This window comes from Podarcis filfolensis, assembly GCF_964270895.1.
Source record: "Podarcis filfolensis genome assembly, chromosome: 2".
In the NCBI taxonomy this organism is placed as follows: domain Eukaryota; kingdom Metazoa; phylum Chordata; class Lepidosauria; order Squamata; family Lacertidae; genus Podarcis; species Podarcis filfolensis.
The window spans coordinates 116,137,860-116,163,840 of NC_139605.1; the positions used below are offsets into that span (position 1 = coordinate 116,137,860).

At 49.1% G+C, this 25,981-nt stretch overlaps 2 protein-coding genes and 1 pseudogene across 3 annotated transcripts in view; 2 read left to right on the forward strand and 1 right to left on the reverse strand.

The window, feature by feature from the left end:
* LOC310755954 (leucine-rich repeat-containing protein 3-like) overlaps positions 1-25,981 on the reverse strand; it is a 220,576-nt gene that overhangs the window by 56,710 nt on the left and 137,885 nt on the right. The window lies entirely within an intron of this gene.
* SP7 (Sp7 transcription factor) overlaps positions 1-25,981 on the forward strand; it is an 84,395-nt gene that overhangs the window by 1,414 nt on the left and 57,000 nt on the right.
* Positions 490-24,922, forward strand: LOC310758142 (annotated as a pseudogene). Its single transcript has 3 exons — positions 490-681; positions 20,538-20,623; positions 24,549-24,922. The product of its transcript is annotated as an uncharacterized misc_RNA (transcript).

Below are 25,981 nucleotides of genomic sequence, written 5' to 3' on the forward strand. Positions count from 1 at the left end.
GTTTAAATAGGATAGATGTACAAAAAATTATAAAGGGTGTGGAGGAAGGGTGTATATATATAGAAATGCACCCTCCCTCTCTCATAATACTAGACTGTCAGTTGCCCAATGAAACTAGCATGGGGGGAATCATAGAATTGTAGAGTTGGAAAGGACCACGAGGATCATCTAGTCCAACCCCTTGCAACGCAGGAATCAAGAGTCTCATGCTCTGCTGACTGAGCTATCCAGTGAGCAGCAGCCGTGCGGCTGCTAACTATGAAATGCACTGCCGTAAGTTGCAGTGCTGGCCGTTGGGTGAGATGCTTTTCATAGGGCTGTCAGTTAGGCATTATGATTTCATTGAGCCTCCATATTCGGAGGCAGTGTACACAGGGCAGTCTTAAGCATATCCAGCGCTCCCTCCCTTTCCCAGAATTTAGAACTCGGGGCCCAACTTGCGGACCACCTTGCAGCCCCAGGAGTCACCGCCCATGAAAGACGCCGCCGATGTGGTGGATGCGGCGCAGCTGGCCAGACCGCTGGAACCCCGTGCTCGCTTGCGAGGCTCCAGGGCGCCTCCTCCGCTGCCTGACGACAGCTCACTGCTGGCGCTCCCGAAGGCCTGAGGAGCAGGGGGCGGTTGCCATGCTTCCGCCTGTGCCCCGGGGATTGGTGATGGTGGTGGGGCAGCGGGCACCGGTGACACGGAGAAGAAGAAGAAGAAGAAGAAGAAGAAGAAGAAGAAGAAGAAGAAGAAGAAGAGGAGGAGGAGGAGGAGGAGTTTGGATTTGATATCCCGCTTTATCACTACCCGAAGGTGTCTCAAAGTAGCTAACATTCTCCTTTCCCTTCCTTCCCCACCACAAACACTCTGTGAGGTGAGTGAGGCTGAGAGACTTCAGAGAAGTGTGACTGGCCCAAGGTCACCCAGCAGCTGCATGTGGAGGAGCGGAGACGCGAACCCGGTTCTCCAGATTACAAGACTACCGCTCTTAACCACTATACCACACTCCCGTCACCGCTGCTCCCGCCGCTTCCTCAGGCGGCGGCGACAGCAGCTCACGGGTGGTGGCTGAGGGGATTCCCGTGGCCAAGGGATAGGAGGCAGTGGAGGAGGAGAAAGCGGCCCATCCTTGACTGCCGCCTCAGAGTCGAGGAGCGGCTCCTCGTCCGCCGCTGCCCGCGCTGCCACCACAGAGCACCTCTGGGAGCAGCGCCAATGCACCTGCCCGCAGAGGGAGGTGGGCCAAGGAGGGTAGGAAGGAAAGATAGTTGGCAGGGTGCAGCTGGCGGTGTGCAGGGAAAGGGGAGGCCGCCGGCAAAGCTCCCCCACTCACTGGGGCGCCCCTAGAGGCCGGCGCCCTGGTGCAACAAGCCACTAAGCCCTATGGGAAAGACCAGCGGCGTAGTGTGGGTTGTCAGCACCCGGGGCAAGGCAAGTAATTTGCGCCCCCTAACCCGGGACAAGGCAAGTAATTTGCGCCCCCTAACCCCTAACCTGCCGCCGCTGCCAGCTTCTTCTTGCTGCTGCCTGGGCTGGGGTATTACGGTAAGGTAGCCACGGCGGCGGCGGCGGGTCCGTGTCAGGTGATCTGAGGCGAGTTGCCGCTGGCGCTGCCGCCCAAACGACGCCGCTTGCCTGGAGGAGGAGGAGGGCAGAGAGGCGAGGAAAATGCAACATGGCCCAGCAGCTGCGGCGGCGGCGGCGGCGGGACTGTGAGGAGCGGCTGCCTGGCGCGCCCTCCGCGGCCCTGACGCACGGGGACCGCGGCGAGCGCTGAGAGCCGCTGCCTGCCGGACGCCTTCAGCCTAGACGCGCGCACAGCTCGTCGGTTCCGTGAGACATGGGGCTCTACTATAGCCTGCGCCCGAGGCTCTTCGGCGACTCCGGAGGCGGCGAGCGCGCCCCCACAGATGCTGCGCCCGGTGCGGCCGGCCCCCCCTGCACCCCCCACGCTACGCCACTGGGAAAGACGGCTCTGAGTGTACATCTGAATAACAGTTGCAGTTTGAGGAGGGGCGTTGTTTGCCTTCTGGCTTCCCAGAGACATTTGGCTGACCCCTATTGGAAACAGGATGCTAGGCAAGATGGATCCTTGAGTTTGTATGTTTTCAGGAAGAACAGGCAGAGGATGAGAGAGGTGGTGCCATTCAAGGTGAGTTGAATTTTCACCAGTGGAATGACAGTCTGAGGTCACAGCCACACCTTACATTTATAGTGCTCTTACCACCTCAACAGTCATGACTTCCCCCAAAGAATCCTGGTAGCTATAGTTTAACCTGCACAGAACTATAATTCTCAGCACTCTTAACAACCCCCCCCCCCTTCTCTACTGTATCTGAAAAGGGAAATTTACAAGCACCCAAAGCAAATATATCAGTCTGGTACTTGAAGGAATCTGTATCATTGTTATCCAAAAATGAAATAAAGTTTTAAGAGTGCTTTAAATGTACGATTTGGGTGTGACCCGAGTCACTTTAGCTCACTTTGGCCCCCAAAGCAGCCTGCAGTGTGTTTGCTGAGGTAAATCCTCAGCTATTCTCCTGCCCCATCTATTCCTTCCTCCGTCCAAGACTGAGGAGCCAGGATGAGCTCTGCTTCTGACTTCTCCTCAGAGGGAGAGATTCTGTCTCCACAGCGGCTACGCTGAACAGCCAAGCATCTCCTCCTGCGCTGCCATCTCTCTCCCAGCTTCTAAGTCTCATAAATCTCCCTGAGCTTTATTTAAATAACTGGAAAGTGAAGCGAAGCCCTTTGTTCAGAAAATAGCTGTGTGGAGCAGCCCGGGTGCAGATAATGAGCCGGGGAGCTATATTGGTCAGTAACATTCGCCGAACTTTCCGTATTTATATTCCAAAGCTAATTATGGTTTGTGTGTTCACTCAAAATGATGATTCATCTAAACCAAGCCTAGGCCACAGAGCGATGGCAGGACCAACACAGAAAAGGGACTGCCCTGGCTTCTCCACTAAAAAAAGAAACATACCCCCTGCCTCCCCTCCCCACCCACTCCCATGTCTGCACAATAAACACACCCACTTCAAGACATCCTGCTTGCCAGTTTCCTTGCACTGAAAATTAAAAGGGTCCCAGGATTTAAAGGAGGATAAGATGGATAAATAACAGCGATTCAATAACATTTTTTGTTGGGTGCCCAAAACAACTTGCATATATTATCTCAATCTGTACAACAACCCTGTAAGGTAGGTTTGGTGTCCGTATTATAAAGGTGAGGAGCTGAGACTAAGAAGAGCAGCAGTTTTTCAAAGATAATGTGGAAGCCTGAGATAATATTTGGACAAGCTCTTCCCCCCCCCCCATTTAAGCATTTCCCCAAAATCTATCTATCAGCTCAGACGAAGAGGGATAGGAATCTTTAAAAAGCCTAAATGCTAAACTATGAGGTGCTTCCCTGCAAGTCCTGTTTCTTTATCAGAAGCCTTTTCCCTGGATGTTGAAACCAGATTCCAGGGTGAAGCTGTGATGGGCCCTGGCTCAAAATGATAGACAAATAAATAGATAGGCAGTGTTATGTACTGAGTTGAATAGGATCCAAACTGCAGCAGTCTGATTGGTCCTAGAACAATAGGATCCAAAAGGCAGCAGTCTGATGGGTCCTAGAACAATAGGATTCAGAATGCAGCAGTCTGATTGGTCCTAGAACAATGCAGCAGTATGATTGGTTGGCAGGAACCACCCAATCATGCTCCAGATAGAAGTGAATCCACAACCTGATTGGCTTACAGTAGAATTCCAGAATTAGCCAATCATGTGCAGCCCATTGTGTAAATAATGTATATAAAGCAGATAGAGACACTGTTCCACAACTGATGTAATTTACTGCTACAAAATGTGGTACAGGATCAGGGGTTCCCAACCTATCTGGGCATGGGGGCTCATCTGACAATCAAAGAAACTGTGGACACTACAAAATACCCATTTCACAGAAGAAAGACTAATAACACTCACTCCCCTCCCCAAACAATAGGTAAAACACCTACATATTTCCAAAAAATAAATAAAACACAGGCAAAACAACCACAACAACCAGACAAGCTCCCCAAAACCAAATACAGTGGTACCTCGGTTTAAGAACAGTCCGGTTTAAGAACGATTTGGTTTACAAACTCCGCAAAACCGGAAATAGTGTCCTGGTTTGAGAACTTTACCTCGGTCTAAGAACGGAATCCGAATGGTGGAAGGGCACTGGCAGCAGGAGGCCTCATTAGGGAAAGCACGCCTCAGTTTAAGAACGGTTTCTGTTTAAGAACGGACTTCCGGAATGGATGAAGTTCGTAAACCGAGGTACCACTGTAGAAAAAACCACCATTCAAAAATGAGGGTTGAGGTGCCTTGGCAAGCACCATGGGCGTGTGGAGCTGGGTGTCTGAGGCTGTCTTGGTGCCAAATTGGGGCTAGAGCATGTTGCGTGTTTTTGAAAGCCTGGGGCAAATTTGTTAATAGCCAAAATCAGATACGGCAAAATGGAACCTCCATTGACAGAGGAAGTATGCTTCTGAATGCCAGATGCTGAGAGGATGAAATAAGGGAAGAGGAATATCTTCATGCCCTGCTAATGGAGCACCCAGAGACATTGGCCTTGCTGCTGATGGGCAGATATGCTGGACTAAACGCAGGTCCGTCTTAAGTATATCCGGCGCCACGGTGCAAAGATCCCTCCAGCGCCGCCGCCGCCCATTTCCGAGAGTTGCCCACCTTTTTATGGCGCTGCCGGCAGCTTTGCAGGGCTGGATGAGGCGGGCAGCGGCTGGAGGGCGGCTCCTCCGGCGGGGAAGAGTTGGAGGCTCCAGGCGTGGCGCTGCTTCAGCGAGGTGGGTGAGGGCGGTGACCTGAGGCCAGGAGGCACTGCACCCAGCCTCTGCCTCTTCCCCGGTGCCCTGGCACCCCTCACCACTTGCCTCTATGGGCAAGATGCCCCTGACCAAACGGCCTCTTAGCTTGATCTATAAAGGCAGGTATTTTTGTTGTTGTTGTTGTTTAGTCGTTTAGTCGTGTCCGACTCTTCGTGACCCCATGGACCAGAGCACGCCAAGCACTTCTGTCCTCCACTGCCTCCCGCAGTTTGATCAAACTCATGCTGGTAGCTTTGAGAACACTGTCCAACCATCTCGTCCTCTGTCGTCCCCTTCTCCTTGTGCCCTCCATCTTTCCCAACACCAGGGTCTTTTCCAGGGAGTCTTCTCTTCTCATGAGGTGGCCAAAGTATTGGAGCCTCAGCTTCACGATCTGTCCTTCCAGTGAGCACTCAGGGCTGATTTCCTTCAGAATGGATAGGTTTGATCTTCTTGCAGTCCATGGGACTCTCAAGAGTCTCTTCCAGCACCATAATTCAAAAGCATCAATTCTTCGGCGATCAGCCTTCTTTATGGTCCAGCTCTCACTTCCATACATCACTACTGGGAAAACCATAGCTTTTAACTATACGGACCTTTGTTGGCAAGATGATGTCTCTGCTTTTTAACATGCTGTCTAGGTTTGTCATTGGTTTTCTCCCAAGAAGCAGGCGTCTTTTAATTTCGTGACTGCTGTCACCATCTGCAGTGATCATGGAGCCCAAGAAAGTAAAATCTCTCACTGCCTCCATTTCTTCCCCTTCTATTTGCCAGGAGGTGATGGGACCAGTGGCCATGATCTTAGTTTATTTGATGTTGAGCTTCAGACCATATTTTGCGCTCTCCTCTTTCTCCCTCATTAAAAGGTTCTTTAATTCCTCCTCATTTTCTGCCATCAAGGTTGTGTCATCTGCATATCTGAGGTTGTTGATATTTCTTCCGGCAATCTTAATTCCGGCTTCGGATTCATCCAGCCCAGCCTTTCGCATGATGAATTCTGCATATAAGTTAAATAAGCAGGGAGACATTATACAGCCTTGTCGTACTCCTTTCCCAATTTTGAACCAATCAGTATTTTGATTGGTTCAAAATAAAGGCAGGTATTAACTCATCCTAAACATCTGTTTGGAAGTCTCACTTGAAGCTTCCAATGAGAATGTCTCAGCCTTTGACTATGGGCCTGAGTGCAATGTCTCAGCGACGTCTATACTGGCTTGGTCATAACAACAACAACAAGAACAACAATTTATTATTTATACCCCGCCCATCTGGCTGAGTTTCCCCAGCCACTCTGGGCAGCTTCCAATCCAGTGTTGAAAACAATACAGCATTAAATATTAAAATCTTCCCTAATCAGGGCTGCCTTCGGATGTCTTTTAAAGAGAAGATAGCTGCTTATTTCCTTCACATCTGAAGGAATGTTCCACAGGGCAGACACCACTACCGAAAAGGCCCTCTGTCTGGTTCCCTGTAACCTCACTTCTCGCAATGAGGGAACCGCCAGAAGGCCCTCGGCGCTGGATCTCAGTGTCCGGGCTGAACGGTGGGGGTGGAGATGCTCCTTCAGGTATACAGGACCGAGGCCATTTAGGGCTTTAAAGGTCAGCACCAACACTTTGAATTGTGCTCAGAAATGCAGATCTCTCAGGACTGGTGTTATGTGGTCCCGGCGGCCGCTCCCAGTCACCAGTCTAGCTGCCACATTCTGGATTAATTGCAGTTTCTGGGTCACCTTCAAAGGTAGTCCCACATAGAGCGCATTGCAGTAGTCCAAGCGGGAGCTAACTAGCGCATGCACCACTCTGGCGAGACAGTCCACGGGCAGGTAGGGTCTCAGCCTGTGTACCAGGTGGAGCTGGTAGACAGCCACCCTGGACACAGAATTGACCTGCGCCTCCATGGACAGCTGTGAGTCCAGAACGACTCCCAGGCTGCGCACCTGGTCCTTCAGGGGCACAGTTACCCCATTCAGGACCAGGGAACCCCCCCCCCACCCTCCCTCTGTCCCCCCAAAATAGTACTTCTGTCTTGTCAGGATTCAACCTCAATCTGTTAGCCGCCATCCATCCTCCAACCGCCTCTAGGCACTCACACAAGACCTTCACCGCCTTCACTGATTCTGATTTAAAAGAGAGATAGAGCTGGGTGTCATGTACGCAGAATGGAAGATGGCAGGATCCCCAAGGACGTTCTCTACAGGGAGCTGGCTTCAGACACCAGGCCCATTGGCAGGCCAGCTATGCGCTACAACGATGTCTGCAAACGTGACATGAAGGCTGGCAACATGAACCCCACTGTATGGGAATCCCTTGCAGATGACCACAGTGACTGGAGACAGGCAGGCCGTGCACCTAGAGCTGTGACCAGAGGCAGAAAGACCAGAGAGAAGAAACACCATGGTGCACCTGCGGCAGCACAACTCGACGCCTTCCTCTGCCCCAGCTGCAACAAAACATGTCTTTCCCATATCAGTCTCTTCGGCCTCTGTAACCTTCCAACCTTACGGCAGGCGCTGTAACCTTCCAGCAGTTTGACTCCTCCATTGCCTCCTGAGACAGACAGATGCCAGCCAGCGAAAATTAGTGGCAGGACAGCCAGACTCTTCATTGTTCTGAACTGATAGGATGGTTATCTCTTGTTTCCAGGGCATCGGCAGATATGCTACTGTTCTCTGCTTTAAGGCAATTATCCATTCATCCATCCATCAATCAATCAATCAATCAATCAATTAATCCCAGGGAAGGGATTCTCTATGGTTGCCAGCTTTTGGTTGAAAGATGGGTAGTCTGAAGTGCAACCTCTTAATTCTTTTCTATCTGGTGCGGGTGGATTCTGAATTCCTTTCTATATGGAACATCTGAGGCCACTAGTACCAGAATGGGACAGTATTTATTCCACTGTCAGCAGCAGGAATAATTTCCCATTTCCCCCCTTCATGGTGCATGCAGTGATGGGGTGATGGATTCCCTTGATTTCTCAAGACCATGTTTGGAGTGTGCAGGGACAAAATGAGACACGGTCTCTTCCTGATGTTTTCTAATAAAGAGCACTCATCCTTTTCTGAAAGGAAGAAGACAGATCTTCTGATATTCTTCGTGTGTGTGTGTGTGTGTGTTTCTCATGATGTTGTCAAGCTGCTTTTGAGAGTCCTGTAAAACAGTGGGAACCAAATGTTATCCATCGATAGATATTGCTCCTGTAAACTTGTTCACGTGTTATACTGAATACATGTGCAAGCTGTCACCACACACAGAGACATTCTTTCTTTGCACAGCTCAGCTACTGTGTACACAGCCACACAGACTGCATATTCCTTAAACTTGACCTGCGAACAACTGCCCAAGTGTGCAGCTCAAGTATCTGTGTGCACAGTTTGTACGCTTACTGAACGCAACGTGGGAACGCCCTTCCGGTCAGAGCTGCTTCGTAAGGCGCACCCAGAGCTCTGCAGCCTCCGTCCATGTGCCTTCTGAACCCAGGGCTGGAACCCTGCAAACACCTCAGGCTGGAGGACAGCGAGAGCCAATGCAAAGGGACAGAAATAACTTCAGTGGTGCATGGCTTTGTGGCCAACGTTTGCAATCTGCCAGGTTGGCATGGGGAGGGCTGGGTGGGTCTCGCCCACTCCCCGTGGTGACCACACAGCCTGCAAAACAAGAAAGGAACAGAGAGGAGCTTGCCCAGCCCTGCGCTCAAAGGTATTTTTAGCCCCAGGCCTTGGTGCTAATTAGACAGTAGGTCAGAGGGAATCAGGGAAGGGGAGCAAACCACAAAGTTCCAAAGCCCAGCTTCCAGAACTTCAGAGGCTGCATCCAACCAACTGACGGACAAGTGTGGCAGCCTATGAAAACACACCTCTCTGCAAAGCACAGGGAGTTGGTGAATCTGCCCTGGGCATTGGCGGACGCTGAGGCTGTTTTTCGGAGTGTGCAATGGTTTGTGCCTGACTCGGCATTCTTCCTGAGCACATGAGATGCTGCAGCCCAATGAAGCGGTGGTTCAGAACAGGGAGGGGGAGAACATAAGACTCCCAGTGTCTGCTAGGCTAGCCTGGGTTCTGGAGCCTGCCTCCAAAACACCCATGGCGCTAGGGCGGTCAGCTCCCGAGAGAGGGAGAGCTGTTCAAGGCCTATCAGTTGCCCACGTTTCTACTTTTATTTCCAGAGGTTACATGGGAGAATAGGAGGCATGTAAAAAAAGGAACGCTTTTTAAAAAAGCAACAGGGCTCTGCTTGTTAATTAAGGAGGGAGTTGAGCCAGAGGTTTTGGAGAAAGATCCGAGCCAGCTCTGGCCAAACCATCTGCGGATTTGCCATGGGAGAGGCAAAAAGGGATGCATTAGTAAAAAGCAAACAAAAAGACTCAGTGTGGTCTGGTGGTCAGTCCCCCCCTGGCCCTAGGCCCCCGAAGTCCGACTTTATGGCTTTGCCCCTACCCTCCGGGTTGACTTTGGGGCTGCCTATTCTGCCTCCTGTGCCAGAGGACACACAGCCACAATTTAGGCTGTGTGTCCACCCGTATGACTTGACAAGCGCACACTGGTTTTGTGCATCAGTCAGAGTCAAACCATGAAAAAGGCAAAGGCCTTTGGGGACATGGTAAAGAATGAAATAAAGGGGGAAAATTAAGTGACTTTCCCCAAGACGCCAGCATCTTTCCTGATGGGGATACTAGACATCAAAACCCCAAAGGAAGCCTTAATGCCGGTATTTATGTATGTGACTATAGTGGCCAGAATTATTTATGCACAGAAATGGAAGGAGGAGAGAAGGCCCTCAAAGGCAGAATGGTTGGTGAAAATCTTGGAATATGCAGAGATGGCAAAATTGACAGCACTGATAAAATGTAGAAACTTTTAAAGGAGACTGGAAACCCTTTCTAGTCTATCTAAAATGTTATTTTCCATATGCGAAGACCACAGTGGGGTTTGAAGCGCAAGAAAACAGCAGAATATATTACAGAGGATGAAACTAGATACGACGCAATTGTACACAATTTGAGTTATAAACCTCAATGTTGGGTAAGTGGGAAGTCACAAGTTTTGTTGAACTGGAATATAATTGTCGAGTAACAAATGTAACATTCTCTATGGGGAAAAAAAGAATAAAATATTATTACTAAAAAAAAAACCTGCAAGGGACCACACATTGCAATGTGCAGCGACTTTGCAACATCATGATCTCAGTATCACAGAATCGTAGAATTGGAACACTTGCAACTTTCTCAGGTGGAATCGCTGCAGTGCAGCACCGGATGGTGTTGTCATCTCCCATCAAACTGCCTTTGAAAGGTTCAAATGATTCCAAAAGGAATTGGGGGTCTAGTGAGGTACAGGGCATAGAGCACTGAGTGGTGGGAATGCAGCCTCTCAGGCCTATCTCTCCGACCCCCAATATTCCTACCCAGGCCAGGACATGGGTATGTTCGTAGCAAAAGGAAGAACAAAGAAACAGTGGGGTCACTCAGAGGAGAAGATGGTGAAATGCAAACAGGGGACACAGAAAGGGCTGAACTCCTCAATGCCTTCTTTGCCTCAGTCTTCTCCGATAAAGAAAACAATGCCTGACCTGAAGAATTTGGAGCAAATGATTCAGCAGAGGAAACACAACCCAGAATAACTAAGGAGATAGTACAAGAATGCTTGGCTAGTTTAGATGTATTCAAGTCTCCAGGGCAAGATGAACTGCATCCAAGAGTATTAAAAGAACTGGCAGATGTGGTCCCAGAACCACTGGCAGTCATCTTTGAGAATTCCTGGAGAACAGGCGAAGTCCCGGCAGACTGGAGGGGGGCAAATGTTGTCCCTATTTTCAAAAAGGGGAAAAGAGAGGACCCAAATAATTACCGCCCAGTCTGTCTGACATCAATACCAGGGAAGATTCTGGAGCAGATCATTAAGCAAACAGTCTGTGAGCACCTAGAAAGGAATGCTGTGATCACCAATAGTCAGCATGGATTTCTGAAAAATAAGTCATGTCAGACGAACCTGATCTCATTTTTTGACAGAATTACAAGCCTGGTAGATGAAGGGAACGCAGTGGATGTAGCCTACCTTGATTTCAGCAAGGCATTTGACAAGGTGCCCCATGATATTCTTGTAAAGAAGCTGGTAAAATGCGGTCTTGACTATGCTACCACTCAGTGGATTTGTAACTGGCTGACTGACCGAACCCAAAGGGTGCTCATCAATGGTTCCTCTTCATCCTGGAGAAGAGTGACTAGTGGGGTGCCACAGGGTTCTGTCTTGGGCCCGGTCTTATTCAACATCTTTATCAATGACTTGGATGATGGACTCAAGGGCATCCTGATCAAATTTGCAGATGACACCAAACTGGGAGGGGTAGCTAACACCCCAGAGGACAGGATCACACTTCAAAACAACCTTGACAGATTAGAGAACTGGGCCAAAACAAACAAGATGAATTTTAACAGGGAGAAATGTAAAGTATTGCACTTGGGCAAAAAAAATGAGAGGCACAAATACAAGATGGGTGACACCTGGCTTGAGAGCAGTACATGTGAAAAGGATCTAGGAGTCTTGGTTGACCACAAACTTGACATGAGCCAACAGTGTGACGCGACAGCTAAAAAAGCCAATGCAATTCTGGGCTGCATCAATAGGAGTATAGCATCTAGATCAAGGGAAGTAATAGTGCCACTGTATTCTGCTCTGGTCAGACCTCACCTGGAGTACTGTGTCCAGTTCTGGGCACCACAGTTCAAGAAGGACACTGACAAACTGGAACGTGTCCAGAGGAGGGCAACCAAAATGGTCAAAGGCCTGGAAACGATGCCTTATGAGGAACGGCTAAGGGAGCTGGGCATGTTTAGCCTGGAGAAGAGGAGGTTAAGGGGTGATATGATAGCCATGTTCAAATATATAAAAGGATGTCACGTAGAGGGAGAAAGGTTGTTTTCTGCTGCTCCAGAGAAGCGGACACGGAGCAATGGTTCCAAACTACAAGAAAGAAGATTCCACCTAAACATTAGGAAGAACTTCCTGACAGCAAGAGCTGTTCGACAGTGGAATTTGCTGCCAAGGAGTGTGGTGGAGTCTCCTTCTTTGGAGGTCTTTAAGCAGAGGCTTGACAACCATATGTCAGGAGTGCTCTGATGGTGTTTCCTGCTTGGCAGGGGGTTGGACTCGATAGCCCTTGTGGTCTCTTCCAACTCTATGATTCTATGATTCTATGATTCTATGTACCCTCCCAAGCCCCACCACCGCCCACCAACCCTTGGGTGTTTTCACCTGGCTGGAATGGATCCATGAACTCTAATAGTGCTTCTCGCTTTCCTGGATGGCGAACAGAGACGGCTGTGGTGGCGAGTGCAAAGAAAACAGCCTACTGTTGTTGTTGTTGTTTAGTCGTTTAGTCGTGTCCGACTCCTCGTGACCCCCTGGACCAGAACACGCCAGGCACTCCTGTCTTCCACTGCCTCCCGCAGCTTGGTCAAACTCATACTGGTAGCTTCGAGAACACTGTCCAACCATCTTGTCCTCTGTCGTCCCCTTCTCCTTGTGCCCTCCATCTTTCCCAACATCAGGGTCTTTTCCAGGGAGTCTTCTCTTCTCATGAGGCAGCCAAAGTATTGGAGCCTCAGCTTCAGGATCTGTCCTTCCAGTGAGCACTCAGGGCTGATTTCCTTCAGAATGGATAGGTTTGGTCTTCTTGCAGTCTATGGGACTCTCAAGAGTCTCCTCCAGTACCATAATTCAAAAGCATCAATTCTTCGGTGATCAGCCGCCTTTATGGTCCAGCTCTCATTTCCATACATCACTACTGGAAAAACCATAGCTTTAACTATACGGACCTTTGTTGGCAAGGTGATGTCTCTGCTTTTTAAGATGCTGTCTAAGTTTGTCATTGCTTTTCTCCCAAGAAGCAGGCGTCTTTTAATTCCGTGGCTGCTGTCACCATCTGCTGTGATCATGGAGCCCAAGAAAGTAAAATCTCTCACTGCCTCCATTTCTTCCGCAAATGGGAAAAGCCGCATTGGTTGCAGACACTCCAAGTGCCCCTATTTTCCAGGGGCAGTCCCAGGATTACAGACGTCCCAGTTTCTGATTTGATCCTGGAATGTCCCGCTTTTCCTTAGGACGTCCCTATTTTCATCAGAGAAATGTTGGACGGTATGGAATTATGCGACCCCCGAGCCAAGGAGAGAAGTAACTATGCAACCTTTAGAAGACATCGGAAGGTAGCCCTGAATAGGGAAGTTGTTTAAAAAAAATGTTTAATGTTTTATTCTGTTTTAATGTATGTTGGAAGCTGCCCAGAGTGGCTGGGAGAACCCAGGTATAAATAATAAAATTCTTCTTCTTATTTTTTTGAAATGGGACATCCCTATTTTCATCGGAGAAATGCTGGAGGGTATATGGTTGCCACACCCATTCCACCCCCAGGCCTGGCATGTGGCCCCTGGAAGCCAATATGGCCCTCGGGTAAAGAATCGTCCCGGTTTAGGTTGTGAGAGGACAAAAAAAGAATGGCTTTGCGCAGCCAGTGCCTTTGAGCGTCTCTTGTGTGTGCTGTTCATGTGCACAAGTTGACGGGCTGTACCAATCTAGTCCTCTGGGTCAGAGGGCAAATGTACACTTCTTTGTTTACAACTTAAGCCCTGGCCCAGGGCTGTAGGTGAACCTCCGTAAACTCCTTCAGGGATCCTGTCAGCTCCCACACGGTGCATTTGTGTGCATCGTTGCAGGAAGCCCTTTGCGGGCCGAAGTTATCCTTCCTCTCCTTCGCCTCTGGCACCCTCCCTCGCCCGGTATTTCTGTCCTTGCTCCAGCAGGGAAGAAAGCGATGGGAGGTAGCTTCCACATGCTTGTGGCCTTCCCCATCCCCTCCGCTGCTGAGCTGTCTGGAGCCCAGTGGCAGCTGGCAAAGGCAAGTGGGGCTTCGGGTGGAGCGAGCGGCTGCCACAGCCCACACACCCATTAGAGGAGCTTATTTCAGAGCCTCTGACCACAAGGGAAACATCCGGGGCTGAGGGAGGCTCCTTGGACGGCCAGGGATTGGCCTTTTTCGGAGAAAGAGGGAGAGAGAACGCAAGAGAGCCGAAGGGGTGTGCATGAGGACAGGCAGACAAAAAAAGATGCAGGGATTAAACAAGATGGAGGCAGCCTGCATCTCAAATCCAGCAGATTTGTATGGCCATAGGATGCTTTTCAGTCTGGACAATTAACTACGAAACCCAAAACTTTTAGTCTAAGGGCTGAACTAGGCTAGGAGTGATTTGTATGGCCAGATAAGACTTTTTAGTCTGGATAATTAACTCCCAAACTCAAAATCTTTAGTCTTAAGGGCTGGACTAGGCGTCGTGTCACACACTTCTTTGTATTTAATGTGCAAGTTGTTTCCCCCTAAAAATGCACGTGGGTGGGAGGGGGGAATTAATAATTGGTGGGGCTGGAGCAGGTGTGGAAGGGGAAGGAATTACCCCTCCTGCTGTGGTCCGGGGGGGGGGGGGAAATCCCACCTCTGAATCTTGTCTTGGGAGGAAATTCCCTGTTGACTCAGAGGCAGGCAGTCCAGAATAGCTCCATGCCTTTTAGAGTCAATCAAGCAGCAGCCCCGGAGGTATTTTTTATCTGGCCTCTGATGGCCCACCCACCAAATTTTAATCACCTTTCCCCCACCCCCTCAGAAAGTAAAAAGTTTGCACATAAAGAAAAGGAGGAAATGGTTTCCAGTTGTAGGAAACAGAGGCGCCATCCTAATGTTCGATGTTACATCCTTCACTTGCCCCCCCCCTACAGAATTGTTCCTGCTCAGCCTCAACATGCTGCTTTCAATCTAGATTGGTTCTAGATCCTGCTGTCTGCAAGGGGTGGGTGGGGTTACTGGATACACCATGGGTCGGCAAACTAAGGCCTGGGGGCTGGATGAGGCCCAGTCGCCTTCTAAATCTGGCCCGCGGACTGTCCGGGAATCAGTGTGTTTTTACATGAGTAGAATGTGCCCTTTTATTTAAAATGCATCTCTGGGTTATTTGTGGGGCATAGGAATTTGTTCATTTCCCCCCAAAAAATATAGTCTGGTCCCCCACAAGGTCTGAGGGACAGTGGACCGGCCCCCTGCTGAAAAAGTTTGAAAACCCTCTGATTTGTTAAGGTATCCACACTTTCCCTCCCTTTATTTGCCCTGGGTGAATGAAGAAGAAAGGGGGGGGCACTGTGACCTTGGACAACATCACTGGGCAGGAATGGACACCCACGCTGAAATATACTCGGAGTCGAGAGCGGATTTCATGCTCTTTATTCAGCTCATAGTGGTGAGGAGGGAATGAAGGTCCCCTCAAACTATCTGCTTTATATACATTATTTACACAATGGGCCCCACGTGATTGGCTAATTCCAGGATTCTCCTGTAGGCCTATCAGGTTGCAGATTCACTTCCACCTGGAGCTGGATTGGGTGGCTCCTGTAGACCAATCAGACTGCTGCATTCTGGATCCTATTGTTCTAGGACCAATCAGACTGCTGCATTCTGGATCCTATTGTTCTAGGGCCAATCAGACTGCTGCATTTTGGATCCTGTTCAACTCAGTACATAAAACACACACACCCACCCCTTGCTGGCATCATCTGCATCTGTTTTCAAATGGACACACTGCAGGGGAATGCAGAATCAATCTGCAACGAACTTTTATTATCAGAATGAAACCAGTGTATCGGCTCCCACATCTCCATAGCAGATTTTCTTTGTGTGTGCTCTCATGCAAAGACACACACTTCAGGGGGCAACGCTCTGTTCCCCACCTCCCCCTAATTATTTGCTTCTCTTTGCCATATTCTCTTTCCCTGATTCTTGGGTGGGACCCATCCTGCCCGGTGCCTTGTGGCTTCCACGCTCCCCTCTACTCATCCCAGGAGCCTTTCTTACTCCCCACCCCCCAACTCCTTCCCCTAAACACACACATACACACACAGCAACCTCTGCACATGGAACTCATTCTATAGTTTATTTTGCTTCCTCTTTGAAGGAGAAGCGCCTGTTCGGGCGAGGAGTTCCCTCAGATCTTTAGCCCCTAGGGGTAAGATGGTTGGAGGGAGCCTCTCCTACACACACACACACACACACAGAGAGAGAGAGAGAGAGAGAGAGAGAGGAATAACTCCATCATAGGCTTCCTATCATTTCTAGGATTGCTTTAACGGTGTAAGGCTGCAGACATAGAACAGCTCTTAAAAGAGGCATGGTATGTGATTGTTCCTCATTTATAATTTTAATATTTCTTGCAAACCACTCAGAGGTGTTGCTACAATCAAGTGGCATACAATTTTTTAAAAAAATAAAAGTAAATATCGGGCATAAGGGACGCGGGTGGCGCTGTGGGTTAAACCACAGAGCCTAGGACTTGCCGATCAGAAGGTCGGCGGTTCGAATCCCCACGACGGGGTGAGCTCCCGTTGCTCGGTCCCTGCTCCTGCCAACCTAGCAGTTCGAAAGCATGTCAAAGTGCAAGTAGATAAATAGGTACTGCCCCGGCGGGAAGGTAAACGGCGTTTCCATGCGCTGCTCTGCTTCGCCAGAAGCAGCTTTGTCATGTTGGCCACATGACCCGGAAGCTGTACTCGGCCAATAAAGCGAGACGAGCGCCGCAACCCCAGAGTCGGCCACGACTGGACCTAATGGTCAGGGGTCCCTTTACCTTTACCTAAATATCAGGTGCAAGGAATTCGTGGTGTTCCAGATGTTTGCTGGACTACAGTTCTCATCATCCCTTGCTGGCTGGGGCTGATGGGAATTGGAGTGCAACCAGAGCTCGAGGGCTTCAGGTTCCCCATTCTTGTAGATGCCCGTGTCTTTTGCCCTACTGTCACTTCTGGTCAAACAGGTTTTCCAAGCTTTTAAAGCACCACAAAAGCCTGAAAAACCTGTTGGCTAGATAAAACATCAAGACCAGTGTACATAAGCAGCAATGCCCACTATGGGCCCCCATCCAACTGTCTGGAGAAGGTGTTGTCTGCCTGCAACTTAAGACCTGCATCAGCTGTGGGGAGAAGAGCTAATATATCTGAGTGATGCACCTGCTTGGCAGGGCTACACAGTGGCGTAGCGTGGGTTGTCGGCACCCGGGGCAAGGCAAGTAATTTGCGCCCCCTAACCCGTGGATTTTAGTAGGGGCAGAGAGCTGCCAGTGCGAGCGTGCCCCCCCCCAGATGTTGCGCCCGGTGCGGCCGGCTCCCCCTGCATCCCCCACGCTACGCCACTGGGGCTACATACACCAATGTCATCCTTGTTTGGAAATCTGCTCTCCCGTGTTCATTAATCACAACTCTTGAAGGTTAAGAAGGGTCCCTAAGCCATCAGACTTTGACCAGGGACTGGGCTGACAGTTGTGTATTTCTCAAAGTTGCTGGGCGAAAGATTCAGCTGCAGATTCTGCACCAACAATTGATGCCTCCTCAGGTTTCCTAGGTAAAGGTAAAGGGACCCCTAACCATTAGGTCCAGTCGTGACCGGCTCTGGGGTTGCGGCACTCATCTCGCTTTATTGGCCGAGGGAGCTGGCGTACAGCTTCCGGGTCATGTGGCTAGCATGACTAAGCCACTTCTGGCGAACCAGAGCAGCGCATGGAAACGCTCTTTACCTTCCCGCCGGAGCGGTACCTATTTATCTACTTGCACTTTGACGTGCTTTCGAACTGCTAGGTTGGCAGGAGCTGGGACAGAGCAACGGGAGCTCACCCTGTTGTGAGGATCCGAACTGCCAACCTTCTGACTGGCAAGTCCTAGGCTCTGTGGTTTAACCCACAGCACCACCTGCTAATTCATTAGTAGGATTAACTTAGTAGGATTAACTAATTCATTAGTAGGATTAATTTAAAACAAGCGGTTAAAAATATAATGGAGAGAAACAGAAGATTAACTTGAAAATGGAATAAAGTAGAAGATGCAGTGTAAAAAACTAAAATTAAGAAAGAAACCACAAAAGAGGGGAGGGAAGTCAAATATGTATTTGTATTGGATGTATGCAGTGCTTTTTTCTGGGGGACGCAGAGGGACGCATACCCCTTAACATTTTTTGAATCTAAGTTTGGCCTCATTGAGGGACAGTATTTCAATGTTTAGAGAGTGCCCCTAAACATTTTTTTTTAAAGAAAAAAAGCACTGGATGTATGTGTTTATAGTATGTCTGTTTGTAAACTTATGAAAACTTTAATATATATATATACAGTCATACCTTGGGTTACAGACGCTTCAGGTTGCGTTTTTTCGGGTTACGGACCGCCAAAACCCGGAAGTACCAGAATGGGTTACTTCCGGGTTTTGGCTGTTGCGCATGCGCAGAAGTGCTAAATCGCGCTTTGCTCATGCGCAGAAATGCCGAATTGCAACCCGTGCGTGCGCAGATGCGCCGCTGCAGGTTGCGGACGCTGCAGGTTGTGAATGTGCATCCCGCACGGATCACGTTTGCAACCCGAGCGTCCACTGTATCTATCTGTCTGTCTGTCTATCTGTCTTTCTATAATGTGTTAGTTTCTATGACTTTTTTTTTAAAATAATTTTTATTAACTGGCCAATCACATCAAATTAAATCACATCACATAAATTCCAAATTACAAAGCCAAATTTTTAAATTTTGTTGGGGGAACCCATACTTCAAGATCCAAAGGGGGATTCAGATCATCTTCTTATTACTGCGTTAATGTTCAAATCAGTCCCAATCAGTCCAAACAAAATTCATAATTCTATCCAGTCTTATCTTGGTGTTTCCACATCATATCTTGTTCATATAATTTCTATTTTTCCTTTACGATCTCTTCTGTTAGTCTCCTTAAGCCGATAAGCAAAATAATAATCCTGTGTGGATTTCCCATTCCCCCACTAAGTCCAGATGGTTTCCATATATCTCCTTCGTAGATAACATCGCTCTTTCCATCATAAATTTGGCATTTGTCGCTCTTAAGTCCCACCGAGAAGTTGATCCACGATATGTAAACAACTCTATTTCTCTCTTTCTCCTCCCAGACCCAAGAGCTCCAACAATGCCTCCCAAAATGGCGACGGCATTTTTAACTGCGTCATTCCAAAACTCTTAGCTTTCCAGCTTCATCTTGAAACATTGCTTTGGTTCGAAAGTTTATCTCCACACAGCCTTAAATCCACAGCTTAAGTCCTTAGTTTCTGACTCATTAGGGGAGGGGATTCTTGTTAAATCACATAAGAAAAAGGGAGGCAGGTTTTTCCCCCCCTCCCCCCTCAGTCATACCGTATCTTGACGTATCTTCTCATATTTTATTCTTGTCTTGTTATCAGAGATCTCTTCTGTCAGCAGTCTTTACTCCCCTTTTTCCTTGAAGCATGTGCAATTTATCTCGTCCAAATTGTTTCTTTTGAAGATGCTTGCAACTAGTGGCGCGAATCAGGGACAGCATCCAGGAGTGCCGGAATCCCACAGGAGGGCTTTGTGCCTAGTGCCCCCACCCCCACAAATTCGGGGGTGGTATAGGGCACAGCAGGCAAGGGCCGTCCCTCCCACAATCTTGGGGGGGCTAAGGAGGCTAATTACCCCCATCATAGCCTCCAAATTACCTCGTGTGGGTCGGAGAGATGTTATTGTCAGCGATCTTCCGATGCGCCACCTAGTGGCCCCCCAGTTTCTATGACTTCTGGCCTTGCACACCACTGGCATGTGACTGGCTCCTGGAAAGTTGCCTGCAAGGGAATGTGGTCCTCAGACTGGAGAGGTTGCCCACCCTTGATGTAGATGGATGTGTGTTGCATCTCTCAATAATGTTGTGTGGGTACCACACAGTAAGTGCCTTTCATACTCCTGCAGCCACCATAGACAAAGCAAGAGTCCAAGAATAAGTAAAAGTCCTGCCTCCTGGGAAAGATGCACCCATTTACTAGCAACTTGGGTTAGCTTTTTTGGGGGGGGGTTGAAGGGGCTGGTAAACAGGATATCCTCCATACATTACCACAGCCACGTGGAGCCCTGAGCACGTGGAAACGATTTTTGGTGGAAGTGATTATCGGCAGCAGCTACGCGGTTGAGATAACATTTGGATTTCCCCTCAGCTGCTTTTAATTTCCCAGTTTAAGAAGCAGAAGGAAAAGCATTCGTCGCAATCTGCTACTGTGGGTGTCTTCGCAGGGGCTGTGCCAGTTTTCTCCTGCCTTCCTTTTATTTCGCTCGGCTGCTGGTGTGTAGCGACATGCGAAGCCGTGACTCAGACATCATTCCTGCTGACGGGGGGCCAATGCCCAGATGTGCGTGGACTTCATTTGCCGCCTCCTCTGGGAGAGGGGCTGGAGGTACAAAAAGAAGGTGCCAGTGTAAAGTGTAAAATGTCCCCTGTCAGCACTGTTTTTTTAAACCAGCCCTGTTCCCATGCAGCTTGAGACACTGAAATGGCACATTCTTCCTCTGTTGCTTAGCTTATGCCCATTGCTCAGACAAGCTTTCCTCAGTGGTGCCATCAGGGGGCAGGACTTCAGGGCAGAAATCCAGGACTCTACACACACACAAAGCAGAAGCCACGCCCCAAATTTCAGAAGCTGAAGAGGTAACAGGGCTTAGTGAGCTGAGAGAGTCTGTGACAGAGAACAGTCCAGAATCAGAGGCAGAAGCTGAAACAGGAGGGTGGGAGGAGAGAGGCCAAGAGGCAGAGATGGACCAGGCTGGTAAAGAGTCACGAGTGTCTCCCCCTCCTGTGACAAGCTTCCCTCCCCACTTGCCACTTCCCAGAACCAGATGAGGCATGAAAAGGGCGGAAGAGCTGCTTGGCTGCATGAAGGCTCAGTCTCTGATTGCTTGGAAAAAGCCCTGAGAAGGTGGGGAATTTTAGTCCCGGCATCTGATTTTCATGCAGGAAGACTGCCAGTAAGGAGCTACTCTGCTCATTAGGCCTGACATTCAATCTTGTCTATGGAGATCATGTTTTTGCTAATAAAAGTTAACTCCATCTTTGAACTGGGTGATTGCTGACCGACAAGCTCCTATGACATCTAGGCAGCCAGAGTCTCAGGCCTGGGGCACAAATGCAGCCCAGGGAGTGGATGGGCTCCTAGCCTTACCAAGCCAGAGTAGAGAGGCACAGTTTTTATGCCCCGTTAGTGGAGGCCAAACTGGCCAACCCTTGGTATACCCCTGCTCTCAGGCTGGAATTTGAAGCTGATCTCACTCAGCTGCTGCTTTAAACTGAAGCCCTCATAATCCGGCTCTAGCTGTCTGCATTGTGTCCCGTTAACACAAATATGGAGAAATGGAAATGGAAAGGTGCATCAAAATAATATATATTTGCACACAGCTAACTAATTCATGCAGGGATGCGGGTGGCGCTGTGGGTTAAACCACAGAGCCTAGGACTTGCCGATCAGAAGGTTGGCAGTTCGAATCCCCGCGACGGGGTGATATCCTGATGCTCGGTCCCTGCTCCTGCCAACCTAAAGCACATCAAAGGGACACCTGACCATTAGGTCCAGTCGTGACCAACTCTGGGGTTGCGGCACTCATCTCACTTTATTGGCCGAGGGAGCCGGCGTACAGCTTCTGGGTCATGTGGCCAGCATGACTAAGCCACTTCTGGCGAACCAGAGCAGCGCATGGAAATGCCATTTACCTTCGTGCCGGAGCGGTACCTATTTATCTACTTGCACTTTGACGTGCTTTCAAATTGCTAGGTTGGCAGGAGCAGGGAAGGAGCAACGGGAGCTCACCCCGTCGTGGGGATTCGAACCGCTGACCTTCTGATCGGCAAGTCCTAGGCTCTGTGGTTTAACCCACAGCGCCACCCGCGTCCCTTTTACAGGAACATACACTTTGCAAAATAGAAAAATGGGGTACTGAAAATTCAAGATTCGGGGGCCACTAGGGGGCGCATCGGAAGATGGCTGACAATAACATCTCTCCGACCCACACGAGGCAATTTGGAGGCTATGATGGGAGTAATTAGCCTCCCTACCCCCCCGGATGGTGGGGGGGACTGCCTTGCCTGCTGTGCCCTATACCACCCCCAAATTTGTGGGGATGGGGGCACTAGGCACAAAGCCCTCCTGTGGGATTCCGGTGCTCCTGGACGCCATCCCTGATCCGCGCCACTAGCTGCAAGAACTTCAAAAGAAACAATTTGGATGAAGGAATGCACATATCTCAAGGAAGAAGGGGGAGTAAAGACTGCTAACAGAAGAGATCTCTGATAAAATAAGACGAGTCGGAGGAACAAGAGAAATCATGAGAAGATACGCCAAGACTCGGTATGGCAAATGACTGATGGGTGAGGGGGAAAAAAACTTTCCTTTCTTTCCTTATGTGATTAAACAAGAATCCCCTCCCCTCACGAGTCAGAAATGTCGTTTTAAGGACTTAAGCTGTGCATTTAAGGCTGTGTGGAGGTAAACTTTCGAACCAAAGCATGTTTTAAGAAGAGCGTGGAATGTATAAGAGCTTTGGAATGACGCAGTTAAAAATGCCGTCGCCATATTGGGAAGTTCTGTCGGAGGACTTAAGTCTGAGAGGAGAAATAGAGAAATAGAGCTGTTTTTATATTGTGGGTGAAACTCCTCAGTGGGACTTAAGAGAGACAGTTTTGCGAGATTAATGATGGAAAGAGCGACGTTATCTATGAATGCGATGATATATGGAAACCATCTTGATTTGAGGAAGAACGGAAAAATTCACACAGGATTATTATTGGTGTTTATCGGCTTATGGAGACTATCAGAAGAGATCATAAAGAAAAAAGAGAAAATATATGAACAAGATGTGATGTGGAAACAGCAAGATAAGACTGGATAGAATTATGAACTCTGTTTGGATTGATTTGGACTGATTTGGACATTAACGCAGTAGCAAGAAGATGATCAGAATCCCCCTTCGGATCTTGAAATATGGGTCCCCCCAGCAAAATTTAAAATTCGGCTTTGTAATTCGGAATTTATGTGATGTGATTTAATTTGATTTGATTGGCCGGTTAATAAAAATTATTAAAAAAAAATGAAAATTCAAGATTCAGGTTTTTCCAAGATTGGTAGGCTGTGTTCAGCTCAGTGGGTCACAAACTTGTGCAGGAATGTTTTAAGCATGCATTGCTAGTGGCAGCTCAGGTTGCCTGTGAGCCCTGCAGGATTATTCTGGAGCCTCCAAGAATTAAAGATTCATTTCCAGGGCCCTATTGCTACTTAGAAGAATTAAAACCAGTAGAGGGAATTCTCAGGATGAATACAAACGGAGAATCAGATCGACTTTTGTTATCAGCAAAAAAAATCTGATTGCTACTCCGCAGCAAATTCGTCTCTGGGTCTCTTAGTCTCTGAAAGACATTTCTTCATGACACGAAACCTCTAGGAAAGCATCAAAAAAACAGGGTTGCCAAGCCCAGTGGCAAAGCTGGGGATACAAGCCCAGGAATCTTCCCAACTCTCATTCTAAATATCTAAATCCCGCTTCCCTTCCAGGGCTTTACGCCATCCTGTTCTAAACCATTATACTTAGTTCCTTTCTCAGAGCTTAGAAATACAACCCCAAAATCTCTAACCACCAACTTCCACTGCACAGATATCCCGGTCCTGAACATATTCAACGGTCTCACTGGTTTCAACAGAACTTTCTTCCAAGTAAATGCAGTTTACATCAGAACAGTAAGCCAGTTTTCATTCATGGTCCTTGTTCTAATTCTGTCTCTTTGGAATCTTTCATGGAATGGGAACGATCGAAGAGTCTCTTCAGTCATTGAGCTGTAGAGCTGGAAGGGACCCCAAAGTCCATCTAGTCCAACCCCCTACAATAAAGGAATCACAGCCCGAGGTTCCCCATTCCTGCCCTAAGCGATTCTCTGAGAGATGGTGCCTTCACTGTCCCAAGAGCTACGCATAGAATAATAGAATTCTCGACTTGGAAGAGACCCTAAGGATCATCTATTCCAACCCCCTGCAATGCAGGAATGTGCAGCTGTCACATACAGGATTGAACCTGCGACCTTGATGTTGTGTGGCGAGTTCCCAACCCCCCCCCAAGGTGGAAATAATGACACATGGCACAATTATTAAGGTTAAAGGGCAAAATAAGGCCACAACTTTATTGGTTACAGGTGATGAGCGGTATTGGCTTAGGCATTGGTCCTAACCGACTATATCCGACTCCAGCCCATCTGCTGGAAGTCCGGGAAGGGTTAACCACCAGTAGGGGGAGTCCTGCTGATGCACATCAACCAGGAACTCCCCCGGGGTCACCGATAGGGGGCATGCCTTAGGCCCTAACCCCCCCTAGGCTTTGGACAGGGCCACAAAGCCCGGAATCATTTAATGGACTACCCTTCAATATGCGGGGCAGGTGATGGCGCTAGCTCCCCTCATCCATCTACAGAACTAAACCAATTCCTAACTGCCAATACCCAGAAAGTTGTGACGATTTGCTACAAGGCAGGCGAAAACCAAGTGGCTGATGCCAATTTGCCAAGTGGAAAAATTCCTACCAGGCCCCTCAACGGCGACCAACCAAGGTCCATAGCAAGGTCAAAAAGAAAACCTTGTAGGGCTGGCGGCAAAAAGGGAGACCCCCGGCCGCGTCCTGCCTTTATAGGGCAGGCCCCGCCCCCGAGCCAGCCGATTGGCCGGCTAGGGGGTGACACGGCCGGGAATCCCCCCCAATCGTGTGGGGCCGTCGCGTGTGTGGAGGGGCCATGAAGCCCGCAACCCCACCTCCTTCTTAGTGTGGAAGTGGCTTTATCAGCACCACACTCTAACTAACTGAGCTGTCCAGGCTTTCCGGCCTGGGCTCGTGGCGTGTGAGGAGCGATTTCTGGTTGCACGTCACTTGTGGCCAAACCCTAGAAAAACACAATGCAGAACGACGCTGGGGAATTGGGGAATTTGTGGATCTCTACGTTCCTCGTAAATGCTCTGCTAGCAACCGGATAATTGGTGCTAAAGACCGTGCCTCCATTCAGATGAATATTTCTGAGGCTGATAAAGTCACAGGCAGAGTCAATGGCCAATTCAAAATGTAGGCAATTTGTGGAGCAATTCGCAGAATGGGGGAATCTGAGGACTCAATCCTGCGCCTTGCAAAGAACGATGGTATAATATCCAAGAATTTCTAAAGCATGATGAAGAAGCATGATGTGAAATTCGTTATAAAAGGTCCGTATAGTAAAAGCTATGGTTTTCCCAGTAGTGATGTATGGAAGTGAAAGCTGGACCATAAAGAAGGCTGATCGCCAAAGAATTGATGCTTTTGAATTATGGTGCTGGAGGAGACTCTTGAGAGTCCCATGGACTGCAAGAAGATCAAACCTATCCATTCTGAAGGAAATCAGCCCTGAGTGCTCACTGGAAGGACAGATCCTGAAGCTGAGGCTCCAAGACTTTGGCCACCTCATGAGAAGAGAAGACGCCCTGGAAAAGACCCTGATGTTGGGAAAGATGGAGGGCACAAGGAGAAGGGGACGACAGAGGAGGAGATGGTTGGACAGTGTTCTCGAAGCTACCAGCATGAGTTTGACCAAACTGCGGGAGGCAGTGGAAGACAGGAGTGCCTGGCGTGCTCTGGTCCATGGGGTCACGAAGAGTCGGACACGACTAAACGACTAAACAACAACAAAACTGTTGGAAAGCAAAACAAAAAAACAAAAACTGAGCTGTCCAGGCTCCTGAGCTTGAAGACCAGTGGGGCGGACATGCTTAGAACCCCAGATCAGGCAGACTTGGGCCCAGCCCTGACGGAAGAGGCATGACATGGCAGCTATGCATTCTGAGAAGTGGTGTGGCTTCCCAAGCGGTGCTGCCCATGCGCCTTTTGATTGCCTTGAGCATCTCAGTCGAGGCTGAGGGAAACGCAATGGCTTCACTTCACAGCAAGGCTTGTTCCCCTCCCCAAAACTGCAAATGCCCCACTGAAGCCATTGCTAAATCAAACCCATCCGCCTTGCAAGCTGAGCCGGCTGGCAATTCCCACAGAATGAACATTAGAAGGTGCAGGTAATCGAGTTAGTAGCTGTCAACCCGGCGCTGTCTGCTCCAAATTGGATTCCACTAGAAATCTAATTTACAAAGTATACCCCGCACAGAACACTCCCTTCAATTATATTCCCTTCCCGCGCCACCCGCCCCCCACCCCCGGGCCCCCTACCACCCAAAGATGTACCCTCCACAGTCCTTGCCTCCCCTGGAGAGACCGGAAATTGACAAAGAGGG